The sequence below is a fragment of the Lotus japonicus genome, chromosome 2 (genome assembly GCF_012489685.1).
Source record: "Lotus japonicus ecotype B-129 chromosome 2, LjGifu_v1.2".
Classification (NCBI taxonomy): Eukaryota; Viridiplantae; Streptophyta; class Magnoliopsida; order Fabales; family Fabaceae; genus Lotus; species Lotus japonicus.
The window spans coordinates 46,036,874-46,049,837 of NC_080042.1; the positions used below are offsets into that span (position 1 = coordinate 46,036,874).

A 12,964-nucleotide genomic window follows, 5' to 3' on the forward strand; every position below is an offset into this window, starting at 1 on the left:
TGAATAACGGGAATGGTTCATCCATAGTGAAGAACGAGAATGCTTCACTTGTGGCGAACGGGAACGCGTCACAAATATCCGGATCATATTGATTGCATTTCACGCATACATTCACGCTGACTGAAATTGTGTGCTGTTTGATTTATGGAAGCATTGTTAGAGCCAATAACATGCTAGGATTACTTATATATATATAAACATATATATATCTATACCCCTTTTGTCGCCTGTTGCTTGTATATCTATTGTATACTGTGAGTTGACCCTCGCGCCTTGGCTTTGGTTGTATGTTTGTGTTTGGGCGGTCGGCCTGCTGCCAGACGACGAAAGGAGGTGATGTGAGCAGATGCTACTCCACGTGGAAGATCTATAGAAGACTCGAAGAATAGAGTCGGGTGTAGGGCTAGAGCCTTGGGGTAGAAAAGCTTACCGTTATTGGTTTAAGCTTGTAGGATAATTTTATGATTCGCATTTGAGGTTTTGGGTAGGTTCCGGTGCATTGCTTTCCTATGGTTACCCGGTGTGGAAATCATAGGGAGTATATCGGATCTATGGAGTCATTGCATAGTGAGTCCGTTGTTGGATCTTAGTTTATTTGTCATGTACTTTATGCTGTGCCTTGATCGAGGCCAGATGTAAATTATTTACGGTTGGGAGTATGCATTACATATTTTAGAAACACTTCGAAAAGGAAAATAAATAAATAAATACTCACCTTTATAAATCCCTTTTGGAAAAGATTGCATATTTACTTTAACATGTTACTACCGTGGCACCCAAAAATCGGGGTGTTACACCAATCACTACCTAAATTTGAATTTTTTCCTATTTTAAACAAATATTAATGCTAAATTTGATTGATACTCTTCAATCTTTTTTTAAGCGTGGAATCCTCTTGATTAAACTCCTGCGTTATAATATATTCAAAATCCTAATTCTAACACTAATATACTCCTCCGTTCTTTATACGAAACTATTCATGAGAAAATATAAATAGGAAAACAAAAAAGATGGTTTATGCTAAAATTTGATGGTTTTATATTTCTTCAATCTCTTAATCATATAGTAAGATAAGATGTTATTTTTTAAGATGCAAATTCATGTGTTCCAAATTGGGTTGATGTATTGGTGGTGCGTATTATTCCTGGAGACATCGAAAAGCAATCATCAAGATTGTCGAAAGCTACAATATACCAAAGTGTAGAATGCTGTCGAAAAAAAATAAAAGTGTAAAAGCCTAAAACATGATATGGAAAATAAGTTAAATTTTTCACACCATCGTTTCTTCATTAGTAGCTTTTAGTTATTGTATTTTTATTAAGTGGTTAGGCTACCTAAGACAAGGGTTTTGCAAAAAATATATATCAAACCTTGATCATTAGAACCATGTTAAAAATTGAAAGCAAAATTAAAAAATTTAACTATTTAAAAAAACATATTACTTTTAAGAAAGCTAATGAAAAAAATAAAATATATTTCTCAAAAATACTAAAATAAAAAAAATATTCTCTTTTAAGAATAAATTATTAATCAGCTATTTACTTCTTATTTTGTATAGATTTGATATTCTTAACCTTATAACTATTAATACCCTTAAAAACTAATAATAACAAAATATCAATCCTGACTTAAAAAGAAATCTATATTGTTTTCAAAAAGAAAAGTATAAAATAATATTTTTTTAATATTAACTATTAACTTAAATCAAAATAAGGTTCAACAACTTCAAACCAAAAATAAGCAATACTTAATTTGGAAATTTAATGCAACACATAAAAAAGAGAATTAATATTCTTCCTCTATCCCATGTCATGTGTCACCACCATGTTGATTCAGTTTCCTTCCATTAAAAAAAGAGTTCATCTACTAATTTTTTTATACATAATAAAATTTGAATTACAATAATAATAATAATAATAATAATAATAATTATTATTATTATGTTTAAAAATCAAAATTATGTAACTTATAATTTGAATGGCATATTCCATGGTGAAAGGTGGTTAGGGAGTTGGTTATGCTCATGGCAGTGGCAGTATAATATAAGAGTGGCACTGGCAGCAATGACGTGACAGTGCTGAAGGGAAGTGATGGTGAAAATGGCGGCGACGATGTCGAAGGGTGGTGGTTGTGGCAGTGGTGGTGGTGTTAGAATGGTGGAGGTAGGGTGGTGGTGGTGGTGGTGGTAGTGGCGATGGTGGGGGTGGTGGAGGCAATTTAAGAGGACGGTTAATTTGGTTGTAGTGGTGGAGGTGGCGATAATGGTGGCAGTGTTGGTAGTTTTGTAGGGAGGTAGTTTCGGCAATGACGGTGACAATGAAGACAACGACGACGGTAGTTGCGAAGGGTGGTGGCAGTGGCAGTGGTGGGTGGTGGTAGTGGTAATGACGATGGTAGTAGTGGAGGGTAGAGGAGATGGAGAGTGTGGTGGTGGCGGTGGCAGTGTTGCAGGGTGGTGGCGATGGCAATGGATGGTGGTGACTATGGGAGTGGAGTTGACGATGGTTCATGCGGTGGTGGCAAGTAGGTTATATGTCACAATATTATCATTCATCTATATGGTGGATTAAATAATTCATCATTTTAATGTATACGAGTATATTGTTGGATAAGTCTATACAATACAATATTAGCACCAAACAATGGATAAACTCATAATGTATTGTATAAGTTTATACCATCATGCTTAATACGACATACTAAACGAGTCTCTATTAACAAGATTTTAAATGTAAATATCTTATGTAAAATAATCATCCAAATGATTTTTCTCGATTCACATTAACATCTTATTTTAGAGGAAATATTGATCTATAAAATCCATAAAAAAATTAACTTTAAATATATATTTCTAACAAGTTGTTTGAATAAATAAATACTTTCGGTTTGGTTTGGATCGATTCGATTTTGAACATGGGAACTGAAAATTATGGTGGATTAATACACAACTATCACTATTTTTTTTTGGTAGTGACAACTATCACTATTAAGAACATATAATTGAAATAATTGTTAAAATATATTTACTAAAAAGATACAAAACATAATATTACGTAAAATTTAAATTGTAAATAACAAAAGTCACCCGTGCAGGGCACGGGTCATTCCGCTAGTTTTACATGAACATACAGTTTTGACCAACATTTAATTGAAAACATGAATTTTTTTTTTAATATTGTAAAAAAAAATATATTTGTCAAAATATGGTCTTTCAAAAAATATTTGCCAAAGTATAGTACTTTTGGCCAAGTGGGGTCAGCTCTTGTGAAGACTCCTGATTTGGAGCGTCCAATTCATCATAAAAACGCTCAGAACTAGGAGCTTTCGCAGTCAATAATATCATCATTATGACCTTGACTCCGGTTGGTGGGGTAGCTGGGGTTCTGATGAAGACTCCTCATATGAGAAGTTTAGCTTTGAAGTCAAGCTCTTAGTTTGAGACGTCTCTAGTATGAGAGAGACTTCTAGACCTAGGAGTCATCACTACAGGAAAGACTCCTCACATGAGGAGTTCAGTTTCAACTCGTCAATCGCGCCATCATAATGACGTTGGGTGGTTGGGAATGGAACAAAGACTCCCCATGTGAGGTGTCCTCTTGTTAAATCAGTCTCCTCATTCCAGGAGTCTCATGTGTACCATAAACTCCTTAGCTCAGGAGTCTTACGTAGAACGCCTACAGCTGGACGTTTTGCACTGTATAACTACCAGACCTTCATATCCGAAAATTTCACACTTCACTAACCATTTTCTTCTCCCTTCTACTATTTTCTACTTCCTTCTTCATTTTTTTTTGCAAGTCGTTGTGATTCTTCATGTCCAACACTATGAATCATATTGTTGATTTTGTCTACTACAATGGTAGAAAATTTGAAGGCAATGAAAGTCTGACGTTCGAAGGTCAGAAGAGAACCATGCACCTCAAACGGAAAATGAGTATGGATAACCTGAAGCAAAGAATTCATAGCAAGTTGAAGCTTGAATGCAATCAGGTGATTTCTGGTGTAACTTGTAGAATTTTGATGTCACAAAATCCAAAGTATTTTTCAGGTGCTCAAGTATCCGACGATGAAGATGTAGCATGCATGATCAACGCCTTCAGTCAACAAGCTTCGATGAATATCTTGGAGTTGTACGTTGATACTGATGAGGTTGGAAGTTCATCAGCCCCTATCCACACATATCCCATGCTTACACCGCAAACATTGACTAATGAAGGTGTTAGACAAATGGACGAGACAAGGGATGGATCAACACATGACAATGTTGATACCAATGTTAACTTGGGTGACGATGGTGATGATTACCACAACGATTATGAAGTGCATCCAGACGCTTATTATTCAGAAGATGAAGATGAACGAGCGGAAGGTCAAATTCCAAATGGAGAGTCATCAGACACAGACGTAGAAGGTGACTTCGATTCTAATGACCAACCACCGATAGCACATGCATCCCCAATTCCACCGATGGCACCTGCACACCCAATTCCACCGATGACACCTGTACCCCCAATTCCATCGATGGCACCCGTACCCCCAATTCCATCGATGACACCTGCACCCCCAATTCCACCTGAGGCATTTAAGGTTCATGGAAGACTCCTACTATGAAGCGTCCATGACGTCAGCCACATGGGGAACATGCGAGATTCCCACGAGAGATTCCTCGTGAGATTCCTTTTGAGAAAGCCGCCTCATTTCAGGCGACTTCCTTACAGTGTCAGCGCCTCGTTTCAGGAGCTTTTAGCCCTTGTCTTGTCGAACCCAGCAGCTGAGGCATAGGGAACACACGTGGTCAAAGTCTCCTGGACCTAGAAGTCTCCCTTCTTCTTTAAACGCTTCGTTCCAAGAGTTTTTAGGGAGTGGTTAAATCATGTTCCCCACGTTGGTCTGCAGTCTCCATGTGATCAATGCTGGGTCAAAACAAAACCTGCAGGCACGCGTCCCACCATCCTACTTGGCCTAAAGTACTATACTTTGGCAAATATTTTTTGAAAGACCATATTTTGACAAAAAAAATTTTTTTACAATATTAAAAAAAAATTCTGAAAAAACTGTCGTAAAAGTTAGCAACAGCTAAAAACTGCTGCCATGCTTATGTAGAATATCTATACAAATTTTGATAATAATGGTGTTGGGCTAATTAAAAACAAAAATAGCACAAATTTCGATCATAAACAAGTAAATCAGTAGCTAGATTTTCCAAATCTAAATACTCTATTAAAAAATTAAGGGTGTAACTTTTATAAAAGCGCACAAGTTCCTGACAGACGTTGCACAGGAGTCCACTGAGCTTTTTACCAATTTGTTGGATTTGGTTCATTTGTACTTCAATCTTATAGACGGTAGCTTGGAAAGGGAAAAGTAGTGATCAATAAATTTTTTAGCCAAACAAAATCTGAATTAGTTAGACCTTACACTACTAGAAAAACTAGTTTTCACATCGGGTATTTTTGAGTTTTAACATCGGTTTTTATCCGATGTAAACAATGTTGATGTGGTATCTCCTAACCTTTTCACATCGGGTTTACAACCGATTTGAAAGGTATACCTTTCACATCGGTTGAGGCAAGCAACCGATGTGAAATGTATACCTTTCACATCGGTTCATCCAGCCAACCGATGTGAAAAGTATACATTTCACATCAGTTCTGTCAGCCAACCGATGTGAAAAGTATACATTTCACATCGGTTCCGTCAGCCAACCGATGTGAAATGTATACTTTTCACATCGGTTAGACTAAGAACCGATGTGAAATGTACACTTTTCACATCGGTTAGACAAAAAAACCGATGTGAAATGTCTACTTTTCACATCGGTTAGACTTAAAACCGATGTGAATGCTCAACAATTTTTTATCTTTTTTTTTTTTTTTTTTACACGAATTTGACCTGAATATACATATTTTTTTAATGAAAATTTATTAAATAAAAAGAGAACTTGAGAACACACTCTCTCAAGTGAGTTAAACATCCAAGGTCCCAGCAAAAAAAAAAAAAACATAATAGCCTAAAAGAACTAGAACAATTCAGCAATTCTAGTTCTTTAAATGTAGTTAAACAGCAACAGCTCATGAAATTAGGACAAAATAGTTAAACAGCAACAATTCAGCAAAACAGCAACAGTTCAGCAAATTAATGCACCAAGCAGGAAAGCCACCAGCACCATAAGCATAAATTAGGAGAGCAGCGGAGATGAGCAACTTTGAACCCTACAAACAGATGCAATAAATACAGAGATCAACAATCCAAGTTATAATGTAAAAAACAAGTTGCCCAAACTTTAATTCAGACTGTTTAGGCACAAACTTTAAATACATACCAAATAAGTTCTAAGGTTTATACAAGTCAAGAAAGCAAGTTGCCCAACTGTTTCGCAAATCATACAATTCTTGTTCTGTTAATGCCGTTGGATCATTGAATACCTATAATTTGTAGAATAGGTTAAAATACCTATTTTGTGACATTTTGATGAAAACTCAAACAATGAGACAAATAGGGAGACAAACATTTGTAATACCTCCATCCAAGACTTAGTAATACTAGCAGAGACAATGTCAACCATATTCTTCATCACATAATATCCACAATCATTCCCATTAGGCTGCAACCTTGCCTACAAATGAATAGATTTTTATACACTGAATATATATCAAAACAGTACATATTACAGCCAGTGTTAAGTAGTATAAACAGCAACATCAAGACGCAACCATAATCTACACTACACTTACTTTGGGCTGAAGCCATTGAGTCTTTTTTTTATTACCCTCAGCCAATTGATAAACCGACATAGCTCTATATAAAAAACAATCATCGAAGTAAGTTATACATTTTAGTGTAAAAGGACGTAATAATATATAACAAAAGTGACATAAAATATACACTTACTTTGTAACAATATTCTTCATTTGTGAATGAAGATCATTGTGTAATGAACAAAGGAGAACTACAGTATTGTCTTTAGGACAAATGATTATTAATTGCCAATGCCCTCTGTACACGTGGAATAACAATTAGTGTGTTAAGTAAGATAGAGTTATGGATAAAAATAAATAAGAGAAAATATAAATTTACATATACTTACTTTTCAAGATATGGTGCTAAGTAACACACTTTGTCCAAATCACGCAACTTTTCTTGTATGTATGTTTGAACTTTCTGTTTAGACTTTGTGGAATCTGGATAACTGAAGAATACTGGGTCCAGAATTCCAAACACATCTGATTTGTTACTTTCGTCACATAGACGATGGATATACCTGATTAAATTTGAAATTAATATTGAATATTGCAATCATGAAAAATAATAGTAAAAATGAAAGTCTACTTACGTGCACCAAACTTGTAGAATAGAGATGTCAAGCCAAGCATCACCCACCAACAACTCTCTGATACACTTTGGTGAAATCCAAAAGTTTTTTACAGCAAGATCATGTTGTAATGGTAAACATATATGTTTTTGCTGTTTCAAAAACATGAATAACACTCTCTGAACATTGTCAGTGGTCGAGTCCTCCTTGTGATTTTCTTGTGCGGCGGTACAAGATTCTTTTGTGCTTCCATGCAGAAGAACATTTTGTTCTCCTTGTTGGTTTGTTGGGGAGATTTCAGATAAACCCATAGTCTTAAGCGTCTCCATAAATGATTGTTGCATCTTCTCACTCGCCATGATCAACTGTTGTTCAAACTCTTCTTTACATTCTGCTTTAATCTTTGCTGCAAGTTTTTGTTCAAGTTTCGCCTCAAGTTGTGCTTCAATCTCCTCAACATCTATGGACTGTGTTGGACGTGAAGACCTTCCGAAGTAGTTGCTTAGATTAGCAAATCGTCCAACACCACGAACACGACCACCATGCTCAGATGTTCCAATTGCCTTTGTCAAGATATCGTCACGTCCTTGTGAAACAAAGGTTCCTTGTTCAGTCTCTTCAGCCAATGAATCCTACATTTGCACATAAATTTAATATTTCATTAGTGGTAAAGAAGGATGTCGCATACAAGAAACACATACAACCATAATGAGAAAGTAATCATGGAAAAAGTATTTCACTTACAATTTTCTCAGCAACAACTCGGGTAGCCTCTGATGTGTATTCCCCTCCTCGCCTTTGTCTTGCTCTCTTCCATTTGTCATGACGTGACGGTGGAGATGGAATACGATCTAATTCTCCTGATGCGTCTAGTTCTTGTCTCTTTTCATTAATCATTTTCTTCTCAAGCAATTCATATCCTCCACGAGATAATGTATGTGGGTATAGATTCTTAGCCACATTATCCTTACCCTTTTGACTTTTTTCCTATTATAAATCAAGCTAAAGAAGTAAGCATAAAAATAAGCATAGATAAACGACCAAAGTTTGCTGGTTTGGCTGTGATATGCTAAAAGTTTTGAAAGCTTTGGCATTAGGATAACAGGAATGGTTCATGCAGCTTTGCAGAGGATAAAACGCAGTTCCTAAAATACAGCTTTATCACTCAACATTTAAGGATGATAATCAAAATGAATCACGATATATCCTAACTTCTCAGGTTAAAAATAAAACTGAAATTGCACTGTTCTTAAAATCAGTAAGGTAGTAATGTTTTCCTTTGGATAGTCAGACAGAGAGTGAAGTAAATTGAAACTTCACAAAGGCACATAATATTTGCAAGTAAACAAAATAAATTCTTATGACAGATGTATAATTTTCAGTCCATTCAATTTCTGTTTTAGGAGGGTAATAGTAGGGGGAAAATTTAGTTGTCAAAAGTTGAAATATAGATTACTTAAATAGTTCATAAAAGGCTAACTTCCAGCCACTCATCAAAAAGACCAATTTTAGAACATGAATATGACCAAAACAAGAATCAATGCAAGAAAAGAAAAATATTATTAATACTAACCTTAAATGTATGGGTATTTCGATGCTCCAAAAACTTCTCCCATACATCTTCTTTAATATAAGGATACACTTCATACGGAGGAAGGCGATTGGGGTTGGGGTTAGTGATATAATCGGAAGTGAGTTGTGTCTTAAAAGCTCTCCATCGGTCCCCCAAATACTTCAACCATTTTTTCTTCAAATCACACTTATTTGAATCACTTTCTGTGATATCAAAATGAAGATATACACATAAAAAAAGTTGGTGTTAGTACCAAAGAATGGGTAAACAATAGTGAATTAAGAATGCAACAATAATACCTTAAGATCATCCCAAATTGAATTTTTTGAGTCTACATCTACCAACCGCCACTCATCTATTAAAATACTACAAGTACTTCGAGCAAGATATGCTGCATAACTCCTAAACTCATTTGAATTTTCACCAATACAATCCCCAGTGTGTGGATCAAACTCAATCTTCAATTTCACACCCGTTTTCATAACTTTGGCAACTTTAAGCATCTTAGTGCAACCTCTAACCATTCTCTTTTTATCTGAACTAGACGAATGACTAGGTCCACTAGATGAAGGAGGGGTGTTGGTTGAATCATCCATTTATCTGTTTACAGAAAACAAAAAGATTTCAGATTCAAAGCACAAATAAATGCAAAAATATAAGCATCATAAGCATATAAACGAATGACATATAAACTAATTAATCAAATAGATGGGTACTGAATTTACTAACTTATTTCAACACCCTAATAGAAACTCACTAGCTCTCCCATATCCCTTCTTCATGATCCAAACGAGTAACTTGCACATCGTCTACTTCATTTTCTTCGTTGGAGGTAAGCAAATTTGTTGCAGAAGACGGAATCTCAGAAATATGAAGGGATTCTTCACTACCATGTGTGGTTTTTGGTTGTAGAGCCACCGACCACCTTTTGTTAGAAGGATCTGTGACATAAAACACCTGTTTTGCTTGGGATGCCATAATGAAAGGTTCTTCCCTATAAGCTACCTTGGAAAGATCAACCAGTGTATATCCAAATTCATCAATTCTTACACCGTTGGAAATATCAATCCACTTGCATTTAAATACAGGCACTGTAAATGTAACATAATCAACCTCTCAAATCTCTTCAATCACCCCAAAGTACGGTGTAGATGCCATTATAGGTCTTTTATCTTTGGAACTAGAGAAGTGCATGGACTCGGCCACAACCATAACCCCACTATTTTGTATAGTACTTCTATCATCTTTTGATTTTGTATAAAAGGTAGTTCTATTAATATCATAAGCACTCCAAGTCATAACATTACATTTAGGCTCAAATGAGAGTCGTTTTATTGTATCAGAAGCACTTTCATCATTAGCAATTGTTTCTTTAAACCATTCAGAGAAACTCTTATTGTGCTCTTTTAACAACCCTATTTCATTCATCTTGGGGTATTTTTCCTTTATAAAGCTTTTGTGGGCAGATAAGTAAGGTTGAACTTCATCAGTGTTATTCAATATATACAAATGCGCTGGATGACGTACCTTCCAAGTCATGGACTTGACATTTAAACCTTGTGTACCCTTACCTTCACATCTTCCATCATGACGAGACTTTGGAACCCCTATAGCATCCGCTTCTGACAAATAATTTGAACAGTACTCAATAGCTTCTTCTGCAATGTACCTTTCAACAATCGAAGCTTCCGGACGGTGTGGATTCATAGTATACCCTTTTAGTATCTTCATGTACCGTTCTACCGGATACATCCACCTTAAGCAAACTGGACCGCATAATCTAATCTCCCTTACCAAATGAACAATCAAGTGTTCCTTAATGTCAAAAAATGAAGGAGGAAAATGCATCTCCAACTGACACAAGATGACTGCAGCCTCATTTTCCAACTCGTCTAACTTCAATGGATCAATGACTTTACTACATATTGCATTGAAGAATAAGCACAGCCTAGTTATAGTTTTCCTAACTTTAATAGGCAATATTCCACGCATAGCCACTGGTAGTAATTGCTGCATCAGAACATGAAAGTCATGAGATTTTAAGCCAATTAACTTGAGATCTTTCATTGAAACAAGTCTCTTGATATTTGATGAGTAACCTTGCGGTACTTTGATACCTTGTAAACACTCACAAAAACTTGTCTTCTCTTTCTTAGACAAAGTGTGACATGCTGGAGGCAAATATGTCTTGTTACCTATCTGTTGTGGAGTTAACTGTTGTCGTGCCATTAATGTGAAGAAGTGTGCCAATTAGACTTTCACAAACATTTTTCTCTACATGCATCAAATCAATACAATGTCTTACATCAAGACTTGACCAATATGGAAGATCAAAGAACACCGACCTCTTTTTCCATACATTTTTTTCAGCAGGCTTCTTTTGTTTCTTTCCAAAGATAACCTTCACATGTTGTTGTCGTTGATAAACTTCCTCTCCAGTCAAGGGTTTTGGCGCAACACCATACTCTGATTTTCCGTTGAAAGCTTTCTTCAATTTACGATATGGATGATGACGGTCTAAAAATTTCCGATGCCCAAGATAAACGGTCTTCCTTCCATGATTAAGCTGATGGTAACTTGTATCTTTCTCACATATAGGACACGCTTTATGCCCTTTAACGCTGTAACCAGACAAATTACCGTATGCCGGAAAGTCGTTGATGGTGCAAAACAACATGGCACGCATATTGAAATGCTCACCAGAATACGCATCAAGAACATCAACTCCTTGCTCCCACAACAATCTTAAATCATCAATCAATGGACTTAGATAAACATCTATGTCGTTTCCTGGTTGTTTTGGGCCCGGAATCATCATAGATAACATCATATATTTACGCTTCATGCACAGCAAAGGAGATAGGTTGTAAATTATCAAGAGAACAGGCCATGAACTATGGTTACAACTTAGACTACCATACGGATTCATTCCATCGGTAGCAAGTCCAAGTCTAAGGTTTCTCGACTCTTTTCCAAAACTTTGAAACTTCAAATCAATTTTCTTCCATTGCAAAGAATCAGCTACATGGCGAATTTTTCCATCTTCATTTCTCTCTTCTGCATGCCATCTAAGGTTCTTTGCGTCATTTGCATTAGAGAACAATCTCTTGAACCTTGAAATTATTGGTAGGTACCATAACACTTTTGCAGGAGGACCCTTTGTGCTCACATCATCACTGGAATCACCATCTTTCTTTTTGTAGCGTGACGCCTTGCACTTCGGACAATGATCATAGTTTTCAAACTCTTTTCTGTATAAGATGCAATCATTAGGGCATGCATGTATTTTTTTATACTCCATGCCCATCGGACACAATACTTTCTTGGCTTCATAATGACGATTCGGCATTGTGTTACCTTCTGGAAGCATTTCTTTCAACAATCCAAGCAAATCAGTGAAACTTTTATCACTCCATCCATTTTTCGCCTTCAAATTAAACAATCTTAACACAGCTGACAACCGTGTAAAGTTTGTGCATCCCGGGTACAAAGGTTCTTCCTTGTCTTTACATAAAGTATCATACACATGCGCTCTCTTAAATGATTCTTCTCCAATATCATGTATCATGTCTTCCAGCCGATCATCCATATCTACACATACTTTCTCTCTTTGTGATACACTTGGCATTACTACTTCACCATGCCATATCCATTGTGTATAATTTTGACAAATCCCTCTCCAAGCTAGATGGTCCCTTATTTCATCCTTAGTAAGTTTTGGGTCCCGGTTCCCACAAGAAACACAAGGACATGGAAAGAGTCCCTTATTGTTCGGAAGATTCTTTTCAGCAAATTCTAGAAATTCAACCACTCCATTATCAAACTCATCACTTAATCGATTAGCTCTCATCCAACTACGATCCATAACTACGTTCTGCAAATTATCACATACTAAATTAAAGAATTGTGACCCTAGAACCAAACTCATCAACATTTTTCAAATGATAAGCTAAAGACAACCTAAAAATTAATTGTAAAAAATCGAACATGAACAAGCATTCAAATTAAATAAGCCAAAAATGAATCACGAATTCAGAGAAAACAAACTTACAGCAAGATGGAAGAGTTCTGCAGTGGCT

The 12,964-nt window shown here is 36.0% G+C and overlaps 1 pseudogene; it reads right to left on the bottom strand.

Annotated features, from left to right (window-relative positions):
- Positions 1 to 12,199: 12,199 nt before the first annotated feature.
- Positions 12,200 to 12,750, bottom strand: LOC130735414 (uncharacterized; annotated as a pseudogene).
- Between the last annotated feature and the right edge of the window lie 214 nt (positions 12,751 to 12,964).